This window comes from Myxocyprinus asiaticus, chromosome 35 (genome assembly GCF_019703515.2).
Source record: "Myxocyprinus asiaticus isolate MX2 ecotype Aquarium Trade chromosome 35, UBuf_Myxa_2, whole genome shotgun sequence".
In the NCBI taxonomy this organism is placed as follows: Eukaryota; Metazoa; Chordata; class Actinopteri; order Cypriniformes; family Catostomidae; genus Myxocyprinus; species Myxocyprinus asiaticus.
The window spans coordinates 23,147,361-23,172,257 of record NC_059378.1 but is presented as its reverse complement, the minus strand read 5'-3'; the positions used below and the strand labels follow the sequence as shown (position 1 = coordinate 23,172,257).

The window sequence follows — 24,897 nt, the reverse complement described above, 5'->3', positions numbered from 1 at the left end:
TAGATTGTGGTCGAATGAGAGTAGAGAAGAACTGAGTGCCTGTTTTGATTGGACAGATTGGAAAATTTTTCATGAAGGTTCACTAGATGAAAGGACTACAGTAATAAATGATTATATTAATTTTTGTGTACAGCTGGTTATACCTACAAAGGAGATTAAAGTTTATCCAAATAATAAATCACATGTGACCAAAGATATTAAGGAAGTTATGAATCAAAGGAAAGTAGCATTTAAAAATAAGGACTTTTGAGTACTCAAACAGACAGAAAAAGAGTTAAAAATCAAATTGAAGGAAGCAAAAGAATCTAATAGACAGCGTTTAGAAGAAGCCTTCAGGGTTAAAAATAATAAGAAGGTCTGGGATACCATGAAAACAATGACAGGATTGTCATCTTCAAACAAATCAATCATGACAGATAATTAATTTTACTTTGCCAATGAATTAAACACCTTTTTTACTAGATTTGAACCTACAGGCAATTATGTCAAACGTAATGAACCAGTAAAGACAGTTGTACTTTCTCCTTCAGAGAGGATTGGTATTGATGATGCAGATGTCAGGATGACATTTCAATCTACAAATAAGAGGGAAGCTGTAGGACCAGATGGATGTAGTCCGTGTCTCATAAAGAATTTTGCATTTGAGCTGGCCCCAGCTTCTATAGACACATATACTGTAGTATTGTAGTAGTATTTTTGTGGCTAGGCCGTCTGTAACTCTCAGAGGAAGGAGATCAGTGACAAACCTGTTCCTTGACGCACAATGAAATCCCTCAACTCTCCTGAGAAATACACTTTAATGTAAATACAACACCAAAACATCTGGGCAGAGGGGGCAAATGATGGCATGGGCAATAAATAAACATTCAAACAGCACTTGTGACACAGAATTCCTGCATGCAAAATTTTGAGGAATGCTTTAAAGAAATAAGACTCATGTCTGCTTTGTGACACTACGACCATGACTCTTAACAGGACTTTGGCAATTCTGTTTTATTTCAGGTGTTTTAATTCTTTCTAAGTTCCTGTGATTTATCTGAGGCCATTGCTAACAGGAGGGTCTATTAAAGGAATAATTACTCTACTCATTTCCTCACCCTTATACCATCTCAAACTAGTATTTAAGGGAAATTTATTCTGTGGAGCACTAACAAAGATATTTTGATAGATGTATGATGTGTTTATGCCCATACAATGCAAGTCAGTGGGGTCCAAAATTTTTACGCTCCAAAAAGGTCATAAAGGCAGCATAAAAGTAATCCATACAACTCGTGTGGTTTAATCTATGTCTTCTGAAGTGATACGAGTTGTATGGATTACTTTTGTGCTGCCTTTATGATCTTTTTGAAGATTGAGAGTTTTGGACCCTACTGACTTGCGTTGTATGAACTAAGGCTGTCAAATTATAATTCGAAATTTGAATTTTGTCAAATTTAAGATAAAAATACACGTTCGAATGCTACAATGAGCATTCAAATTTTAAATGTGTGCGAAGCACTGATGATGACTGACATTCTCGGTCTAAAACTGGTGCAGTGCAATGAATAAAGCAAAACACAGGTGTCTCGAGATGAGTTTTAAAGGTTGGATTTACTTTTAAATTGACACAGCATCTATAAAAAAAATTCATCGTTACTGCAAGAGATGCTGAAAAAACAGGGGGAAGCGACGCAATGGTCAAAGATGTCTAACTAAAATACTACATATATTTATATACATTTGTTGCACCTTCAAATGTCTTTTAGAGTTACCCCCAACCTGAAATAATGTCTTTAAAAATCTAATTCTATTCCAATTTGAGTAAATCTGAATTTTGTTTCTAAGCACTGTTGACAGCCCTAGTATGAACATTTCATACATCTATCAAAATATCGTTTGTGTTCCGCAGAGGAAAGAAAGTCATAAAAGTTTGAAATGGCAAACGAATAAGAGAGCAATCATAATTTTTGGGTGTACTCTTCCTTTAAAGACTTCTGGGAATAAAGTATTCAGTATTCATCCAGTATGGCACATATCATTATTTAAGATTCCATCCTCTATGAGTTCGTCTTCACTAAAGTCAATAAACGCCTCTACAGTACATGCACCAAGAACTATAATGAAAAGACACTCATAAAAATGAGCTTAAGAGGTCCTCCACTTATATAACCATTATTTTAAACACAAAATTCATCATATTTTCAGCAGTTTTAGTGTAAATAAACTCAGGGGTATTGCAACCATTACAACTGGGGTGGACTTTCTAATTTCTAAGTTCGTTCCCCCCACTTTTGGGGAAATTCTACATTATAGGCTATTTGAAGAGTTTTAGTCACCTTGTGAACCTGAACACACAAGCGGTAATCTATCATCGTTCCTTCGGGAAACTATTGTGCAACATTTAACATACATCCAAGCAGACATATGACACACAGTGATCTATATCTGAATGGCAACAGCTACAACAGTACATTACAAACAATAAGTTGGACACAATAAAAGAGTAAGACAGTATTTACATGGCAGTGCATATATGATAGATATAGATATATACTTTATCGTAATATTGTCACCCAATTAATATTCATCAGCCAAGCTGCTAAGGGTTTATAGCGTGTCCCCCCACTTTTCTTATAATTTCTATACCCCTGTATATATTGTGTTAATATAACACACATTTAATATATATAAAATGTTCAGATCAAATCATTAATTGCTAAATAAACCCAGACAGGATGATGCCAAACGGAGGGGCCTTTCATCACCCTTAACGGGTTTTCCGTTTAGCAATCATTATACAAAAATATTTGACTGCAGAAAGCTGCAACTGACCAATCAGTATCAAGCACTCCTGAGAGCCGTGTAATAAATATATTGTATATAATGAGCATAATCCATACAATTAAAGGAATGTTCCGCGTTTAATACAAGTTAAGTTCAATCGAAAGCATTTGTGGCAAAATATTGATTACCACAAAAATGTATTTTGACTCGTTCCTCCTTTTCTTTGAAAAAAGCAAAAATCGAGGTTCCAGTGAGGTACTTACAATGGAAGTGAATGGGGCCAATTTTTTAACGTTAAAATACTCACTTTTTCAAAAGTATAACCACAAGACATAAAGTGTGTGTTAACATGATTTTAGTGTGATAATATCACTTATAAACCTTTTCTGTGTAAAGTTATAGCTAATTTTACAACTTTGTGATGTTGTAATGTCAACAAACCCTAAAACGACTGTAAAAATTACGATATAAAAAACTTTACCGCTCAAATAATACATGAGTTTTAACAGAAGAATTGATGTAAGTGTTTTAAAAAAATTATAATTTTCACATTTCTGTTTAAACCCTCCAAAAATTGGCCACATTCACTTCCATTGTAAGTGCTTCACTGTAACCTCGATTTATGCTTTTTTTTAAAGAAAAGGAGGAACGAGTCAAAATAATTTTTGTGGTGATCAACATTATGCCACAAATGCTGTCGATTTAGCTTAACTTGTATTGAACCCAGAACATTCCTTTAAATGTGCAATATGTAAAGTTTTTCATGTAATATTCGCCTTTTTTTTGCCAATGTGTGAACGGCATCTAACGCAACTTAAAAAATGAGCCCTTCCCGGACTTCCTAGGTTGCCAATTAAAGCCTGTAGACTGATTTTCATGCGAAGGGAGCAGGTTGCTTTTGCCGGGAAAATCCAAAGGATGTGACGTTTATGCACACTCCCAAGAGCCTCACCTCAGTAATCGCTTCTCTTCTGCTATTCAATGGCGACAACAAACTCCAACACAAGGTAACATTATCTTAGAGATGGAATCCAGCAAATGTCCGGCTCCCAGATAAACACAGACTCCTGCACAAACTCAGAGTAAGCCAAAATTTTTTAAAAAAAATAAAATGTATCTACTGAATCCCATCTGGCTAAGCAGGAACGTGATCATGGTCGAGCGAAAACTAGAGTGAACACCGACAGGGCATTTGATTCCTGGAGGGACCTTTATTCGGTTTTGGGGATCAAAACCAACCATGAATTGCCATTCTTCTTATTGGACAGGTAAGCTTACATAACTGCAAAGCATGTGAAATATAGTGCCATAAGGATTGATCTGTGTAATATTAGCTAACTTGATCTTGCCTGCTAATGCTGACGAATTGCAAGTTACCTTGCTTCGTAACTTTTAAATAATTTCAACGATCTTCTCTTTATACTAAAAGTCAGGTTAATGTCAATGTTAATCTGTAATTATTCTGCAAGGTAAACTACAATAACACATTAAATGAATGCTAGACAATGTTCAAGATAATGCAAAAAGACCCATTCATTAGTGTAACGTAACTTGGTTATACAGAAAATATATACAATCTATTATTATAAAACAATAGTGCATCGATATATCAAAATGACAGTTGTGATGGAATCACATCAATACTGAATTGTGTCAACATATTTATGATGTACAGTCTATTTTATGAACAGCTACTGTCATCATCCACCAAATTTAGCTAACAGCTATTGATAAAGCTGGCTAGCTAGCTAACGCCGACATAGGCTATCATATAAATGCAGTCAATGTATCATGCAAAGAAAAGTGATTACTTCAAACTAGAGTCTCTCATATTCAGACCTATATCCACTCTTTGTTTTAGCCCTGTTCCAGCACTGGAGAGTCAAATATAATATGCAATCTCAAAGTTTGTAGTAAAACAATCATAACTGTTTTCAATTTTAATTGTTACCTCATCTGTCAGCATGATGTCGGTGAATCACGTTCAGACTCTTTGTACGTTACGTCATTGTTTTGGTCGATGCTGGCTCGTGTCCCTATGGAGTGTGTGCACGAGCACGAGCAACAGGTAGCTGGCTGCAGTTCACTTAATGGCCACAGGTATCATTAATAACAAGGGTTTCCGAATCTTACATACTGCACCTTTAAGGACGTGTTCCAAAATCTAAACACAAACGGGTTTATTTTCTCTCAGAAAGATTCAAATAGCATCTTTGCTACTTTTTCTAAGAAATTATCTTTTCAGGAGTCTTTACACAAACCATTAGCCGATCATGTTGGATAATTTAGCCACCCACCCACCCCTCCACCTCGGCTTCTCAGGTCTCTGACGGCTTGGCACACACCCTGCTCAGGATATCCTGTCTCCTGCTCTCTGCTCCTCAGCGAGTCGAGAAATCAGCCTGCTCACACACACAAACAATAGCTGGGACACAAGCCGTGACACACAGAGAGCAACACTGGCCAATCGAGCAGTGAATTTTGGAATTGTATAAAAGACTTTAATAAAAAGATGAACCTCTCTTATAAACACACTTGAAACAAGTGTTTCTTTGCCATGTAAATCATGTTAACACCCAATTCAGTCTGTTCCTCACAGCGGAAGGAAAGCAGACTCTTCCTATCATCACGTAGGTGTGTCCAAAGTGTCTGTAAAACCAATTACTCATGCGTGCACACACACTTACTCCTGACTAGGGGTATAATGTTCATGGTATGATAACCTTCACAAAACATACAGCGGTACTACAGTATCAAGGTATTAAGGTGCCTTGGCAAAAGACTCTGCAACAGTAGTCTGACTTGTCTGACTGGATGTTGGCCCAGGATGTGATGTAGGGGCATTTTTCTGGATGGATAAATACATTTGAAATCTTTATAGATATTTTAAGATTTATGAAAATGGCAATATATGAAAATTATTTTTATAGCAAAAACAAACAAAGACATTTTTAATGATTCCTACCCAGGTAACAGTTCAGATAAGCATTTTATTAAAGGTGCACTCAGTAACTTTTGTCCTTGTGTGATCTTGGACTTGCACTGACACCTAGCGGCTTGGATGCAGCATCATTTAAAATCAATAGTTTTCGATTTAGCTTAACTTGTACTGAACCCAGAATATTCCTTTATTAATATAACTGGTATGAACAATGGAAACTTTCATTCCTTGTATTTTAGAAGAAGAAAAAAATCCAAGTAATATCATGAATGCAATATTGTGAATTATAAATGTTTCTTTTTGAAAATGCGATATACTCTGAAAACGTGACAATCTGACATCAGAGGTTTTGTTTGCTGGTGAGACCAGTGGCACATGATTTACACAGTTCAACTTTAACAATTTACTTTTAAATTACTGAATGAGATTACTTTAAATTGTCTCTAAAGACTCAAAAAGCAATCCAAACCAAAGATGAAGTGATGCTGTAGTTTACTGTGACAATCCTCACATTTTATCAATACATTGCCTCACAACTGAAATTCAAAAGACTGAACTACAAGAAGACCTGGATACCATACACTGATAGATTAATGCTCTTAAACACTTAATTTTTTTTTTTTCTTGTATACATCAATGTACCTCTGCCAGAAGACTTTAAACCCACAAGTTTAGTATTTGAAGCACTGGTTAATTATTACTGTAGGAAGCATCAAACAAACACACACACACAAACACACACCTCCTAACAATGTGCAACCTTTGTTGTTGTGGTAGCGCCATCAATATTTTCCTGGAATGTCCTGTTCATTTAAGTCCTTTACTGATAAACATGTTAATGTAATTTAGTTTCCATTGTAATACTCTTGCAACGCTGTAATGATTTTGCCTGTGGAGTACAATGTTAATGTGATGATCTAGAGGTCAAAGGGCATGTACATTTCTTTAGAACTGATCTTTAGTTTAGAATATGTAGGTCTAATAAACCATGATTGATTTGGTTGTCCTGATCAATGCTTTTCATACTCGTTTAAGTCGAACACTCCAGTCTTGATAGACACGACCCTGGTCTCCTGCCATCTGTTGAAGAGCCTGTCTCTTCTGTGCCTGTCTCTGCGTGGATCAAGTCATCCAGACCTTCAGTTTCAGTGAGGTCCAACTTCCCTGCACAGAATGCCTGGTGGGTGAATTCACCTGACTCTGCAGACCGCAGCCCTGGCAAACTCCCTGAAACACAGACAAAATAATGCATAAAAGTTTTTTCTTATCATACCTCAAAAGTGCATTCCTTCTATGCTCTCTTTAGAATGGCATATCATTTCATACAGGTATAGGCTATAAGAAAGAACATCTTTCAAGAAATTACATGGCTGAAATCAAAGCAAGTTAATTCTAAGCACAAACAGATGCTGCAATCTAGTGGTCAAATATTGGAACAACAAACAGTTGCTAAGTGATTGCACATAATTATGATAATATTCCACTTATGGTACAGTATTCTATAATGGGTTTAAAAACACAACAATGTGGGACAGTAACAGCTGATCTCTGTAACTCTGCACTATTTTCCCTGGTGAAACTACCAAGACCTGTAAAAGTGAGATATATGTCAAGACAGGAAACAGAGATTAAAAAGGTTCAGGATTTTTTTGATTCTTTAAACACTCTTGGATGTTATGTCATCTTTAACAGGACCATTCTTCCATACATTGGTACAATGTTTTGTCACTGGACAGTTAAATGTATGTAACTTTTTTTATGTCAAAATATGTTCTACTATCCCAGTTTATTTGATCACTGACAACTAAGTAAACCATTTGTTGGTTTACCTCCCTCTAAAGTATAAACACTGAGCTTCCCAAGCACTATCAAAATATTGTTGTTTATATTTTGAGCGGACATTCAGCTCCACCCATCCCTTTCTAGCTCAACCAATAGCGTGATTTTGGGGCATGACTACATGAATTAGCTGTTCATCAGGGAGAATATGAACAACCATGGCAGACGTGTACAGAGGAAAAGAAATTTAGCTTTGCCTACAGATGTTAAAAGTGCTGGAAGCGATTTTAGCATTCAGAAACTTTCACGTGACTGAGCCGTTGAAATTAGCCACGTCCATCATTGCAAAATCTCACTCTCCAAAGATAATTTTGAGACCAAATCCGAGCCTGTGGCTGTCAAATTCAACAGTGGCAATAGCGCCCTCAACTGACAAACATTATGAATCATAGCCTTAATGATCCGCTTCAAATACAACACTACGAGAACAAGCAAAATTACTGACAGGTGAAAAGCCTCAATGTCCGCGGACACATTTTTGTTTGCTGTTTACAAAGTCTATAGCTGTCATAGAGACCTGTGAGATATCTAAGGACACTTATTTCATTAATATCTTTACTGGAGTAGGAAGATTTTTTGTACACTTTTCCATGAAAAAAAAAAATGCTTACAGCACCTTTAAAACCAAAATTCGAAAACTTGCTAAAAGACACAAAGACAGAGAACGGAGTACACCAGAGTGATCATTGGCGTCCCATTCACAAGGTGGAGGACTTTGAGGGAATTTTTGGGGTTCGATGGAGACGGCAAACTTGCCGAGTTGCTTCTCGACAGGTAAGCTACACTCAAAGTATTGCCACACAAGTTAGCTCACTGTCGCGCTCCAGATAAATTGGTAAGATACTTGGAATATGTATCGTTACGCTTACCAGTTACCAGAAGAACAATCCTACCTCATGTGCTGGATCCCCAGCACACCCAGCTGCCGTTCAATCCAGCGATGTTATCGGGCTACCCAAATCCTCTGCCACATTTTCTGTCTGGTGTGTATATGTTATAGTGATCTTGTTCGTTAAATGTTTATCATATTTTATTTACTATGGCCTATTTGTTCATAGGGATGTGATGAGTCTAACAGGTGTTCGCAAGGGTTGTTTGAAAACATCCTTTATTTTTGTAATTCCATTTGGTGCCACTAGTTGTGCAGAAATTATATACTTAAAAATCCTGAAAGATTCCCTCCAAATTCCAGTCAATGCCCTAAAGGGATATTTTATCCTATTGATAATCATAATAGTTATATCAGAAACTTAGAATTCTAAAATATCTTGCTTTTGATTAGGGAAACACTTACAATAACTCCAATAAGTTATTTCATAATAATAAACAAATCAATATATTATATTTAAAGGTTTTATTCTACATGGAGAGGGTCCACACATGGGGGCTGCCATTTTAGAATCATAAGACCAGCCATATAATTCTCGCTTAATCTCTGTAACCGTCCTGTTATTAGACACTTTCACTCATTAATTAAAAGTAATTATGGCTGACTGTGAACACCAAATTTCGACAATGGCATCTGAAATTGAAAAATATTGATTTTAAATTATGCTGCATCCAAGCTGGTGTCAGTGCAAGTCCAAGATGACACAAAGATAAAAGTTTCTGAGTGAACCTTTAATACAAATACTGCATATATATATATATATATATATATATTAGTAGGGGAAAAGAGCTTGGGCCTGTAGATTTATGTTATGCAGATTTATGAGGCAGAGTTGTTGTAGATTTAGGTTGTGACCTTTCTCAATGGGTTTAATCTGTGACCAGTGTCTCCAGACAGTCCCTAATACGCCTCTATCAAATAGAACAGAGGTATTGGTTGTCAATAGTGATGGGTCGTTCATGAACGATTAGTTCATTTTGAACTAATCTTTTATGTGTCTCAGAAGAACGAGTAGTCTCAGAGAGTGATTCTTTCATTTTGTTTTGGCCGCGCATGTGCACTGCGCAACCTCCGTTCGTTTATTACGTGAAAATCGCTTAGGCGCTGTAAAGGAAACAAAAATTATTAGTTCACCTTTCAACTCTTTTGGTCCGAGTCGTTCGTTCTTTTGTCACGTGACAGCCATATACACTATGCATTGCTCACACAGGAAACAGAAATGATTAGTTCACCTTTCAACTCTTCTGGTCCGAGTCGTTCGTTCTTTTGTCACGTGACAGCCGTATACGCTATGCATTGCTCACACAGGAGACAGAAATGATTAGTTCACCTTTCAACTCTTCTGGTCCGAGTCGTTCGTTCTTTTGTCACGTGACAGCCATATACACTATGCATTGCTCACACAGGAAACAGAAATGATTAGTTCACCTTTCAACTCTTCTGGTCCGAGCCATTCGTTCTTTTGTCACGTGACAGCCGTATACGCTATGCATTGCTCACACAGGAGACAGAAATTATTAGTTCACCTTTCAACTCTTCTGGTCCGAGTCGTTCGTTCTTTTGTCACGTGACAGCCGTATACGCTATGCATTGCTCACAGGAAACAGAAATGATTAGCTCACATCTCGAGTCATCTGGTCCGAGTCGTGACAAAAGAACGAACGACTCGGACAAGAATATTCCAGCGGTGAACTAATCATTTCTGTTTCTCATCATTTGTACTTGGCTGCATTATCAATTTTTTCTTATTGGGTCTATAATCAAAGTTTGCGTAAGTAGACGTGCTGGGGGGAATTTAGCTATTGAAAATGTAACATTTTAATTTAATTCAGCTCAAATGAACGAAATGAACGAAATGACTTGAATAAAGATTCGTTCATTTTGCTAAACAAGACTCAAAGATTCAAGTCAGTAAAATTATCCAATCTTCCCACCACTAGTTGTCAATAGTATTTGGTATGGTCTGTCAAATTTTGGACCAAAAGGAGAGACAATTTCTCTTTGTAGCTTTACCTCATCTCCTACTTCAGGTAAAACAGGCGAAATCTTTGGATCTTTTTGATCTTTTTCGGCATGCCTTATACTGACACTAATCCTAGTATCTTTTAGGCACTCATCAAGTGTCTTCAAATAATTTTGAAGTACATCCTTCGTGCTGCAAATGAGCATCCCAAGGTAGGCGCATGTACCTGCCTGTCATTATCTCAAAAGGGCTGATCTGAGTAGTTTTGTTATGGCTGGCTTTCATGCTAAACAAAATCATGGGCATGGCAGCGTGCCAACACTTCCCCCACTCCAGATCCTTCTTTCTCAATGATGTTTTTAGAGTAAGGTTCATTCGTTCAACAGAACCACTAGACTGAGGTCTAAAGGCAATAGGGTTTTGCTGATAGACGATGATCTCAGGGATCGACGATGGTCAGAGTGATTGCCAATAGCTGATGCCTTTGACGATGTCAAGACGATATTTGGCTCGTTTTCCCATTAATGTATTAAATTATTATTATTATTATCAGGCTATTATTATTATCAAATTAATATAACAAATAATTTGCCCGTAGATACACAGACACACACTTGAAGAAACACACTTTATTATATTATTAAGAACAGATGACAGAGGGGGCCTGGGTAGCTCAGTGAATATTGACGCTGACTAGCACCCCTGGAGTCGCAAGTTCGAATCCGGGGTGTGCTGAGTGACTCCAGCCAGGTCTCCTAAGCAACCGAATTGGCCCGGTTGCTAGGGAGGGTAGTCACATGGGGTAACCTCCTCGTGGTCGCGATTAATGGTTCTTGCTCTCAGTGGGGCGCGTGGTAGGTTGTGCATGGATCACAGAGGGTAGCATGAGACTCCACATGTTGTGAGTCTCCGTGGTGTCATGCACAACGAGCCACGTGATAAGATGCACGGATTGACTGTCTCAGAAGCGTAGGCAACTGAGACTTGTCCTCTGCCACCAGGATTGAGGTGAGTAACTGCGCCACCACAAGGACCTACTAAGTAGTGGGAATTGGGCATTCCAAATTGGGAGAAAAGGGGATAAAAAGAAAAAAAGAAAAAAAGAACAGATGACAGAAAAGCCGTCTATGCGCATGTATGACGTGCATGTATGACACGCTGTTTGTATGGAGGCGTGCAGTCTAGTGGAACACGCATGTAAAAGGTTCTCACTCTTTCTTTGTTTCTGTTTTTTTTTTTTTTTGGAAGAACAGTATCGTCTATGCGTGCTGCAAATGACCTCAGATATCTCAGCTCAGGAGGTGCTTTGAGTTCAGTTCGCTTTATTTCCACAGAGCAGTTCATTGTGACCACAACTCTGCAGCCTATACATCTGTGAATAAAACATAAAATAATACAAAAACACGTTCACCTCGAACCATGATTTATATTTCAGTAATTATTATCATCATTATAATTATTATTTTTACATTTACAATTGTTTTTATGTCTTCATTTGTTTAAGTAATTTTCCGCCTGCATGTTTAGACAGATATTTGCCTGACGGTAAATGGAAAGGTGGTTACTTATATATATTTTTATCACTTTGTTATTTTAATTGCTTTTTCGTTTCGTTTGGAGTGCAATTTGATTTCATTTTTTAAATAAATTAATTTAATTTTCAATGCAAAATCACTAAAAGCAAGAATATTCACCGATCCCTCAGCCCGGGGGTTGCCGATGTAATTAGATATTGCGATATATATGATATATATATCGTGAAGGAGGGAACAAAACAAATGCATTCACACATGATGTGTTTTCCCGGACAAAGAAATACCCGACCGGTAGAGAATGCACGGATGAAGTAGGTTAGTTTCCAAAGATGTTGCCCTTCACAACTGTTGTAAAGCCATCTTTCAAAAAGTTGAACACACATTTTAATTGCACTTAATTTTTTTCCAGTTTCATTTGAAACTTTAGTTAAAATAAGTAAAAAATAAAGTTCAAAGTTTGAAATCAAGGCGTCTTGCTTTATTGTGTAGGCTTAACCCTAACCCTGCTTAATGAAAATTACCCCATAGTGCCACTTAGTGTCCAATCAGCGGTAATACCGGTGTTCATGTGCATCTGTTTGATCTTCTTTACCATTTTACCCTTCTATGTACATAGAGTCTGATGTTGTTTAAAAAGGAATATCAGTGATAGAGACTGCTGCCCCTGTATTGATCGGAGCAATGCATTGCCGACCTCCTAACAACGCACGAACGAAAGGGCGAGGGTCAGTTCAATCACAAGAGCCGGAGGCTGCTGACCCCTAATCATTTTTCAGCAGTCTCCTCAACTGAGAGTTCAGTCTCAGTGAGCTTAACGCTCTCACATCTACCTTCCCTCCCCCTCTTCTCTCTATCATTAGAGAGGTTTCTCCTCTGAGCTCTACATTCTTTCTTCGTTTGGCCTAGTTTACCACAAATGACACATTTCATCAGTTTTGTAGTGCAAGAACTTGACTTATGCCCTTTTGTACCACATCGATAACATACAATAATTTTTGATGGAGCCATTTCCCCTCCAGCAGCAGCAACAGATGCATTGACTTGTTTTTCTTCTTTTCTAGCTTTTAGGCGGCTCCAGCTTACAGCACACCAATCGAGCAGTGTGCTCCTGTCAGGAATTTGAACAGAACCGCTAATGAGCAGGTCTCTGTATTCTTTAGTCAGACCACTAGTGGCGGACTCTATGACTATGGCAGAGTCATAATCTTCTGATGCTTTGTTTGCAGAACAATAATTCTCGTAAGCATAACAAAACTGCTCTACATACTCTAATGGATTTTAATTTGTCCTTTCCTTAATCTGAGTGACACTAGTCCAGGGGAATGATCTCCGCCCCAGCAATTCTGAACTCCCCGCTTGTACATTGTATAAGCTTCACAGTATTCTATCCAGTCAGTAGGCACTCTGGGTTGAATATCAACTGCCTGAACCAACTGTAATTTACTCGGGGGCACAAGACTTTCTACAATGGCCTGGACATCACAAATTCCTATATTTTGTTGTCTTGCCAGAGCTTCTATTTTTGCCCACACAACTTTGTTTGTATTAAACAATTTCAAGGGCTCAAGGCCTGCCAGCAGATTGTTTCTTTCTGATGAAGATACTCTAACCCATTTTCCTGTATCTCCCCCAGCCCCCATTTCTGTGTCACTGGTGACATCATCAGCTACTCTGATCGGAAGTGCTGAGACTGTTCCCTTAGGGGGAGCTTTAGCTTTTTTCATAGCGGAAAGCATAATGTTCCTAATTGTCTGAGGACCTTTTGGTGAAAACTGTGTCTTTTGTTCTTTGACTTTATCAGCATTAGGCGGAGGTGCTTCTCCTACAGCTGCATTCAGCAGTCTTCTAACTTCATCACAGGGACTCTCAGCTTGCTCTTCTGGCTGGGGGATGGTGTTTAGTGCAGCTGCCATTTGAGCAGGCTGATAAGAAAGCTCGAGATCTGAGGGGGCCGGCACAAAAGCTGCTTTTTCAAAGGTTTTACTATTTTCTATTGTTTCAAAAACCACAGCCAGCCCTTTGTTAACCTGACTCAGATCATAACCCACATTCATCCCTGACACATCTGTAATTTTATTGCGCATCATCATAAGATCACAACATCCATCAAATACTTCTAAGATGGTTCCGTCTGGGGTTAAAAGCACACACCCCGTCTTACTAATTCATGAATATGCACACACTGCTAAGAACTTGTTCTTTTCTGGCTCTTTCTTCGCCTCGAGACAGTCAGTTTGTTGCTAAATTTTCCAATCAGAATTGAAACCCTGACTGACCATCTTTTTGATGAGCTCAGAAAACTTTTTAGACGTCAAAGCTTCAGAGCAGTGCTGTTTACAGCATTTGACCTGTTCTTTTTCACCGTTTGAGCTGTCATTGCTACTCATTTTTTAGGACATTTCTGGTTCACAATTTCAACCCAAAGGAAATGGTCACAATAGCAGTATTTCAGTTAATAGTGAAGGTTTAAAAGAAACATTGGATTTTGCAAAGATTGATTGAATTAGGGCCAGATTTACTTCAGGACAGATCTTGATGTACCCCTTATCAACCGTTCCTAAATCTATTCATTTTTATTTATTCTGGTAGCAGCTAGGATAGGAAAGCCCTCATCACTGACTGTCTGACCACTAAATTCAGTGCCTCTTTGCTTGATATCATGGGAAAATCGAAATCAGCCAAGACCTCAGAAAAAAAAAAACTGTGGACCTCCACAAGTCTGGTTCATCCTTGGGAGCAATTTCCAAACGCCTGAAGGTACCACGTTCATCTGTAAAAACAATGCAAGTATAAACACCATGGGACCACGCAGCCATTATACCGCTCAGGAAGCAGACGCATTCTGTCTCCTAGAGATGAATGTATTTTGGTGCAAAAAGTGCAAATCAATCCCAGAACAATAACAAAGGACCTTGTGAAGATGCTGGAGGAAACAGGTAGACAAGTATCTATATCCACAGTAAAACGAATCCTATATCGACATAACCTGAAAGGCTGTTCAGCAAGAAAGAAGCCACTGCTCTAAAACCGCCATATAAAAGCCAGACTACAGTTTGCAAGTGCACATGGGGACAATAATAATAATTAATAATTAATAATTTTAATAATTAATATATATATTTTTTTAATAATAATTAATAATTTTCTTTATTCATCACACATTTGCACATATATAGTGAAATTCTTCTTTTTCACATATCCCAGCTAGGCTGGGGTCAGAGTGTAGGGTCAGCCATGATACAGCACCCCTGGAGCAGATAGGGTCAAGGGCCTTGCTCAAGGGCCCAACAGTGGCATCTTGGCTGTGCTGGGGCTTGAACCCCCGACCTTCTGATCAGTAACCCAGAGCCTTAACCGCTGAGCTACCAAAGATCTTACTTTTTGGAGAAATGTCCTCTGATCTGATGAAACAAAAATGTTTTTCATCAGATCAGACCATAATGACCATTGTTATGTTTGGAGGAAAAAGGGTGGGGCTTGCAAGCCAAAGAACACCATCCCAACCATGAAGCATGGGGGTGGCAGCATCATGTTGTGGGGGTGCTTTGCTGCAGAAGGGACTGGTGCACTTCACAAAATAGATGGCATCAAGAGGAAGGAAAATTATGTGGATATATTGAAGCAACATGTCAAGACATCAGCCAGGAAGTTAAAGCTCGGTCGCAAATGGGCCTTCCAAATGGACAGTGACCCCAAGCATACCCCCAAAGTTGTGGAAAAATGGCGTAACAAAGTCAAGGTATTGGAGTGGCCATCACAAAGCCCTGACCTCAATCTGATAGAAAATTTGTGGGCAAACTGAAAAAGCGTGTGCGAACAAGGAGGCCTACAAACCTGACTCAGTTACATCAGTTCTGTCTGAAGGAATGGGCCAAAATTCCGGCAACTTATAGTGAGAAGCTTGTGGAAGGCTACCCAAAACATCTGACCCAAGTTAAACAATTTAAAGGCAATGCTTCTAAATACTAACAAAGTGTATGTAAACTTCTGACCCACTGGGAATGTGGTGAAAGAAATAAAAGCTGAAATAAATCATTCTCTTTACTATCTTTACGACATTTCACATTCTTAAAATAAAGTAGTGATCCTAACTGACCTTAGAGAGGGAATGTTTTCTATAGTTAAATGTCAGGAATTGTGAAAAACTGAGTTTAAATGTATTTGGTTAAGGTGTATGTAATCTTCTGACTTCAACTGTGCATAATTAACCCATAAGAATATTGATTAGTTCCATTAAAATCATTCAATTATTCACATTAGGTTAAATGCTGATCAGTTTAGATTTAATTCACTCAAAGGATATATATGCATTGAAGAAGAGGAGGTGGTGATTCAGGCATCCACCCCTTCAATATATATACAGATATATATACTGTATATATATAAAAATATATTAATCCAAATTGGAATGACATGTAAGTATTAGAATGTACATTACTACTGGGGGACTGAAGCGTAAATGTACAAACTTTGTGTTTGAAAACAAAATTTTCATTAAGGTTCCTAAAGATGAGAATAATGTAATAGTATTTAATGCATTTGGAAAGCTCATTATCACATTTAGTTGAGCCTCTGACACATTTTAGGAAAATGCTTAATTTAATAATTCATAGCTAATTTTTGGCCAGAATATGTACATGGTTTTTATACACAACAAATTCACCAACATGCAGGGGCAGCGCCACCGAATTTTGATTGCTGGTGCTGAAGAGGTGCTAAATCATTGACAGGGGGAGCTAAGCTTTGGTAACTAAATGTGTGCAAAACCCGGAATGGCCAAGCGATTTTATTAATATCAGTTTGCACGTGGTGACAACAGAAGTGAAATCTCTATGCTGCAGCCTCAATAAAACAGGCAACACACTTTCAGAGGTGTTTTCAGCTTTTTACAGTACTGCCTGAAGCACAGGTACAGCAAAACAGTGTACCCTTATTGGGGGTCTGGGGACATGTTCCCCTGGGCGAAACTTTTTGCAAAAATGGCACTAAAGCATATAATTCTGGTGACTTTAGGAGCTGCATTTTTTCCTTTTCACAAGTATATATCTTGTGTAGCAATTAATGTAACTATGGGCTACAAAGCATTGATAAAATACTTATTCATACAGCACATCCAGTACTAGTTTAAGTTTCTTAAAATCAGCAACCTTTAAAAAAAATAAAAATAATTGCCTGCTGTGGCAGGACTATGGTATTGTGATGGTATCATATGGCAATACAGCGGTGCATTGATGTACACTATGGTATTTACATAGTAATAGTCCCGAAATTATACTTTTTGATATCTGTTTGGTTGGGGAAAATGGCTTTACCTTGAGTTGTCAAAAGCTGCACATGCAGGTGTTGAACTTAATAAAGACGTTATTCATCGCTGTCAAATGAAAGATGCACTTGCAGGTTTTGATTCAAAATATCGGCATCACCGTATGAGCAGGGAGAGCCTGTAAACTGACACCTACATGTTGGAAAATCATCCATGACTTCTCTTAAAAAACAGCTTTTTTTTTTTTTTGCTAGGTTACGGGGGCTGCTTCACCATTAATGAGAGAGAGTTGTAGTGAGACATGCAGTTGGAGTGCACTTAATACATTTTCAACAGTCATCTGCTCTGTGTATCATGACAGTAGATATTCCACTTCATTGTTTTCTGTTTGTGGCAGCGGGGGCGTGGTCAAGCATCTCTCCGGAGAGAGAGAAAGCGGTAAGGGCGCTTACACCTGAGCTAAATTATGTCTAACACCTGTCTCTAATTTCAGTGAGCACGGGGAGAGCGGCATAAATAGGGCCACGCAGCACTCAGACAAAGAGAGAGACTGGATACGACAGAGCCGAGCCAGAGCAAGGATTGTTAGTATATTTATGAAATTAGTGTGTGATAGGATTTAGCTTAGTGCTTAAAAGGAAAACTGCTTCTCGCCTCATCTTTTACACTGGTGCCGAAACACGGGATTGAAGTTTGGGTCAAAGATGGATGGAGGTCGTCCCGTAGAGTCCTCCCAGTTGGCGGAGATCCTCCAAGCCCTCGCCAGCCTACATCAGAGCCACCAACAGACGCTGCTTGAGCTCCGACAAGATCAAGACCGCCGGTTTGTCGAGCTCCTGCATGCTCAAGCCGAGGACCGGCAGGCGATCCGGAGCCTCAGCCAGGGGGCGTCCTCAGCCACGACCCCGGACACTCACACGGCGTTACCCCCGCCAGCATTACAGAAAATGGGGGTGGCGGACGACCCTGAGGCCTTCCTGGATTTGTTTGAGTGGACCGCCGAGATCTGGGGCTGGCCGCTCGGCCAATGGGCGGCTCGACTGATCCCACTATTGTCCGGGGAAGCCCAGCTCGCAGCTCAACAACTGCCAGCGTCGAGCCTCTGGCCTACGGAGATCTGAAAAGAGCCCTCCTACATTTTATCTCCTCCCTCTGTTCCTTCCCCCTCCCCTCTCTCCTCTCGTTCTGCTCTCTCTCCAGGTCCCGTTCCTGCCCCACGCAGACGAGGAGGACCTCAGCCCCTGAGACCAGTTCCCCGGGTGTGGGAGGCGACACCACCTTTCCCTACTCCAATGCCCCGCCACTCTCCCCCTCAGGGGGGGTGCCTGCCGACGCAAGTGCGGGCTTAGCGCCTGGGCTGGCCTGTTGGAGGTGCGGGGACCCGAGCCACTTCCGAGATCAGTGTCCTCTGATGGAGCTGGGGACGGTGGTGCGGGTCTCTGACCTCCCACAGGCTGCCCCCGACCAGGCCGGAGCGTACCGGATACCGGTAAGTGTCAAGGGGGGTACTCTCCAAGCGTTGGTGGATACCGGTTGTAATCAAACCACTATCCACCAATGCCTGGTTCAACCCGAGGCATTGGTCACAACTAAAACGGTGAAGGTGAAATGTGTACACAGGGATATTCACAAGTATCCGCTGGTGACCCTGACAATTAAATTTCGGGGGAAAAAACATAGAGTGGAGGCTGCGGTTAGTTCCCACCTCACCCATCTGCTGATTTTGGGGACTGATTGGCCTGATTTTAGAATTTTATTAAAGGGAATTTGCGCGGATGGGTCCTGTATGAAAATAGGGAGATGTGTGATGTGCGATGCTCTGGCAGGGGAGGCGGAGCCGGGGCCGTCCTCGACAGCTCCACGTCATGGTGACGAGAGAGGGCCTTCTCAGGGAATTCCCTGACGGGGATTTCCCTTTGGAGCAGTCGTGAGACCAAACCCTCAAACACGCCTTTGACCAAGTGAGAGTCATCGATGGTCAACGACTCCAGCCTGACATCGCACTTTCATACCCCTATTTTGCAATTATAAATGAGCGGTTGTATCGAGTGACACAGGACACTCGGACCAAAGAGGATACAACCCAACTTTTGATTCCAAGGAGCCGTCGGGAAATGGTATTCTAGGCGGCTCATTATAATCCCATGGCGGGTCACTTAGGAGAAAGGAAAACACTGAACCGTCTAATAGCCCGTTTCTATTGGCCGGGCATTGGCGGCGATGTCCGCAGGTGGTGTGCGGCATGCCGAGAATGCCAGCTGGTTAACCCTCCGGCCACACCAAAAGCGCCATTGTGCCCTCTCCCTCTGATCGAGGTCCCCTTTGAGAGAATTGGAATGGACCTCGTCGGGCCATTAGAACGGTCAGCACGCGGACATCGCTTTGTATTGGTCCTAGTGGACTATGCAACGCGATATCCGGAAGCAGTGCCTCTTTGCAACATCTCAGCACGCAGTGTTGCGGAGGCACTCTTCAAAATAATCTCCCGGGTGGGGATTCCAAAAGAAATCCTCACCGATCAGGGCACAACATTTATGTCACGAACACTACGCGAACTGTACGAGTTGTTAAATATTAAACCGATTCGCACCAGTATATACCATCCTCAAATGGATGGCCTGGTGGAACGATTTAATAAAACCCTCAAAAACATGATTTGTAAGTTTGTGCACGGTGATTCTAGAAATTGGGATAAATGGCTCGACCCCCTGTTATTTGCAGTACGAGAGGTCCCGCAAGCCTCCACTGGCTTCTCCCCATTCGAGCTGCTATATGGGCGACGCCCACGCGGCGTGCTTGATGTATTGCGAGAGGCCTGGGAGGAAGGACCTTCAAACAGTAAAAATGAAATTCAGTACGTTCTTGATCTTAGAGCAGAACTCCACACCTTGGGGCAACTAACACAGGAGAATTTGCTCCAAGCTCAAGAACGACAGCGCCGACTGTATGACAGGGGAACTCAGCTAAGGGAATTTGCACCGGGAGATAAAGTGCTTGTATTCCTTCCCACATCGAGCTTTAAATTACTCGCCAAGTGGCAAGGACCCTTTGAGGTCACACGACGAGTGGGAGATCTCGATTATGAGGTTAAACGAACCGATAGAGGGGACGCACGTCAAATATACCATCTCAATCTCCTGAAATTGTGGAGGGAGGCGGTTCCCGTGACGTTGGCTACGGTAGTTCCTCGAGAAGGCGGAGCTCGGACCGGAGGTGAGTTCAAAACATAATCAGTTCACCTCGGTCATTTGCGGAGACCACCTCTCACCGAGCCAACTCACGGAGGTTGCTAGGTTGCAACAGGAGTTTGCGGATGTGTTCTCCCCTCTACCGGGACGTACGACCCTCATCCATCACCACATCGAGACCGAGCCGGGGGGTCGTGGTACGTAGCCGCCCCTATCGATTACCCGAACACAAGAAGAAAATCGTTCGGGAAGAATTGGATGCGATGCTTGATATGGGGGTAATAGAAGAATCCCACAGTGATTGGTCCAGCCCTGTTGTTCTAGTGCCTAAGAGCGACGGGTCTGTGCGATTCTGTGTGGATTATAGAAAAGTCAACGCGGTGTCTAAATTTGATGCATATCCAATGCCTCGCGTTGATGAGTTGCTCGATCGGTTGGGCACTGCTCGTTTTTATTCAACATTGGATTTGACGAAGGGTTATTGGCAGATCCCCTTGACACCAATTTTTGGAGCCCCAGCTACGTTCCAGCGTCTCATGGACCGAATCCTCAGACCGCATTCAGCTTACGCCACTGCCTATTTAGATGACATCATTATTTATAGCAATGATTGGCAGCGGCACATGCAACATCTGAGGGCGGTTCTGAGATCGCTGCGCCGAGCGGGACTCACAGCGAATCCGAAGAAGTGCGCGATTGGACGGGTGGAGGTACGGTATCTGGGGTTCCACTTGGGCCACGGGCAGGTGCGTCCCCAAATTGACAAGACAGCGGCGATTGCGACCTGCCCGAGACCCAAGACCAAAAAGGGGGTGAGACAGTTTCTGGGGCTGGCTGGCTATTATAGAAGGTTCGTACCTAATTATTCGGACATCACCAGCCTGCTGACTGATCTCACTAAAAAGGGAGCTCCAGATCCGGTCCAGTGGACGGAGCAGTGTCAATGGGTGTTCACGCAAGTTAAAGCTGCACTTTGCGGGGGGCCGCTTTTACATTCACCTGACTTCTCTCTCCCTTTTGTTTTACAGACAGATGCTTCAAACAGGGGGCTGGGGGCCGTACTCTCGCAGGTGGTGGAGGGGGAGGAGCGCCCGGTGCTGTACATTAGCCGTAAGCTCTCGTTAAGGGAAACTAAGTACAGCACCGTGGAAAAGGAGTGTCTCGCCATCAAGTGGGCGGTCCTCACACTCCGATACTACCTGCTGGGGCGGGCCTTCACCCTCTGCTCGGATCACGCCCCACTCCAGTGGCTCCACCGCATGAAAGATACTAATGCCCGGATCACCCATTGGTATCTGGCTCTTCAGCCGTTTAAGTTCAAGGTGGTCCACAGACTGGGGGCGCAGATGGCTGTTGCCGACTTCCTTTCCAGGAATGGGGGGGGAGTGGTAGGCAGGCCGGATGCCGCCCCGGCCTGAGTCGGGCGGTGGGGATATGTGGCAGCGGGGGCGTGGTCAAGCATCACTCCGGAGAGAAAGCGGTAAAGGCGCTTACACCTGAGCTAAATTATGTCTAACACCTGTCTCTAATTTCAGTGAGCACGGGGAGAGCGCCATAAATAGGGCCATGCAGCACTCAGACGAGACAGAGAAACTGGACACGACAGAGTTGAGCCAGAGCAAGGATTGTTAGTTTATTTATGAAATTAGTGTGTGATAGGATTTAGCTTAGTGCTTAAAAGGAAAACTGCTTCTCGCCTCATCATTTACACTGTTCTATTTATTTCAATTCTTTTTTTTACAGATTGAGAGATGCTCCGAACGTTACAGTGCGTGAGCTGTCTGAACGATTCAGACCATTTAGCTAAACCCAGCGCCATTGAAAGAGACTTGCGACACTGCCATAGACTTCTGTTGTAATCGGAGATTGCGGAAGTGACGTGTCATGGGGCAACTCAAACACTGAATAGTTCCAGCACTGAATCCCATTCATTTCAGTGTTTCTTAAGCACACTCGCTGGTAATTTGATGAAATGACTGAATGTTTTTATATATTTTAATGCATTAGCTGACCTCTAGTCAATAGTTGTATTTTCAGGGATTAAATTGGGATTTCGGTGGTGGGGCAAAGGCGTAGATTTGGCTTGAACATTGGGGGGGTTGCAGTGTGAAGCATTTATATGTTTCCGTTGATAATTGTATAAATATCGGGGGGGTATAATTGCTTGTTTTGATTTAGTGGGGGGGGGGTTACCTCCCCCATCCACCCGGAATCTACACCCCTGATCATACAACTTGACAGGGACTGGCCATCGGGAGAACCAGTGGGCCTGCTGCGAAACAGGGCCAAACGGGAACTGATAAGCTGAAACGAGCCGCCGCGTTATGCTGAATGAACCACGACTGGCTGAAGAGGGCCGCAAAACAGCGCCGCGATATGCAGAAAAAGACAGCGACAACTGAGTTGTCTGAAGTGTATATGTGACTAATGGGACTATTCTGCAATTGCCTAAAGTATTGTATTGCTCTACAAAGGTAGATCATTTTTGTTTTAATAAAAAAAATAATTAATATTATTATCGAACTTTAAATGTTTGTCGCAAAGCGGGCAAGTTTATTTATTTTATTCTCAAAACATTACCCGTTTACATGCTAAAAGGGTCAGTGGTTTGACTTTCTATTCAGCACACAACTGAATAAAACAGGCTGCATGACTATGATAAATGATTACTGCAAGAGTAGATTAACATACAGGTGCGAGGGACTTCAACATCTCTAAACTGCACAAATAAATATAAACATATACATATTTGTCTCTCACTTGCTTTTGCTTGCATGTCAATGATGCTGAGATCTACTTATATATTTCATCACTGAGAAGGTTTACCTGCAAAATTAAGGGCACCAAACATCACAAGCAGCTTCAAGAATGGACACAGAGTGGTCGTATAACACTTTTCCTTGAGTAGAATACTGTACTTGAGATCGCTAAGTTTGCTAAGGTTGCCAGACTGCACAAAATATGTATAACATTACGCAGAATATTTTCAATTTGCGGAAGAATAAATCTCAAATTGCGTCTCTTATCTGGCAACACTGAGCATGTTAAATGCTTGTGGAGGCGCATTAGGTCCCAATGCAAGATAACTGAAATATCCATTGAAAAAAACGCTTTTAGGATAAATGAGCCACGGGCCACATTAAACCATGTGGAGGGCCGGATCCGGCCCGCGGGCTGTAAGTTGCCCAGAGCCTCGTTTCCCAAAAGCATCGTAAAAGTAGATAGTAGAATCCATCTTATGATTCATCTTTGCCGCTAAGATCAATCGTTATTCGGAAACGAGGCCCAGGTCTGTTCTATAAGATGACCAACCCCCAACCTAGGGCAAGAAGAAGATAACTTGTCCCAGCTTTCATCTGATTTTTATAAAATGTATAAATGCATAGTGCTGCCTCTGCCAACATGCATAATATATGTTTTTAGATCTAAATACTTTTACTTGCCATGTAGAAAATGTAATTTGCCATGAAAAAAATATCTCTCATGTGCATTTTATCATGTGACAAAAATATGCAGCTTCTCCACTCACTCTCTTAGAAACTCCAACTCCACTCTCATAGAAAATGGCTTCAAACCTGGAAACCACAGGACAAGTCCGCAGTCCAGAAGCTCTTGAGTCTGGGGGTGTATGATGCTATGAAGGGTTGCGGTGCGAACTGCGTGGAGTCCCCGGGCCAGAGCAGTCATTCCCTCCCCCTGTGCACCCTCAGATTCTTCCGTATGGACGCCAACAACAGTAGACAAATGTCTACCATTTATCATAACGCAATTTTTGTGATTCAGAAATCGTATCAACAGTTTGTTTGGTTTTCTTTTGTTCATACAGTAACACTTTTGATCTGACATATTTTGGTTTGAATCTCGAAAAATGTATTAAAGGTGCTGTAAGCGATTTTAGCATTCTGAAGCGTTCACGTGACTGAGCCGTTGAATTAGCCGCGCCCCCCCCCCCCCCCTTTACAAAACCCTGCCCTCCAAAGATAATTTTGAGACAATTATATATCCATACATGTAAGTGCCTCAAATAATACCTTATCTAAAATATGTTTTTATTTAGTTAGTGTAAATGAAAATATGTAAAAACATAAAATACAAATGATTAATCCCTTGTTGTAATTCTGGTTACTGAGTCAAATTAAAGTTATTGTAAAAAAAAATAAAATAAATAAATAAATAAATAAAAAGGACACCATCAACAACAGGAACTGACTATGAGCTACAATATTTTTCAACTAAGTTTCACCTGGTTGCTTCTGCCCTCATGCACTGATCCTTTAAACTAGTAAGGTTTGAGATTCAAGTCTGCAATGATTTAAAGTTTCGAATTAAGAACTATTTCAGAAATCACAGTTCTTTTCATTTAAAACAGTGAATGTGGTTTGCTCTTTCAGTTAATGCAACACCAGATAATCAGTTAACATATAGATACTGCCAAAATAAATATAAATGGAAAAATATTGTGCTAGATAATATATTACATCTTATAGCATTACAAAGGTTTCAGTTACATGTTTAG

The 24,897-nt window shown here is 40.9% G+C and overlaps 1 pseudogene; it reads right to left on the bottom strand.

Annotated features, from left to right (window-relative positions):
- Positions 1-1,885: 1,885 nt before the first annotated feature.
- Positions 1,886-24,143, bottom strand: LOC127425880 (tRNA modification GTPase GTPBP3, mitochondrial-like; annotated as a pseudogene).
- Positions 24,144-24,897: the final 754 nt, after the last annotated feature.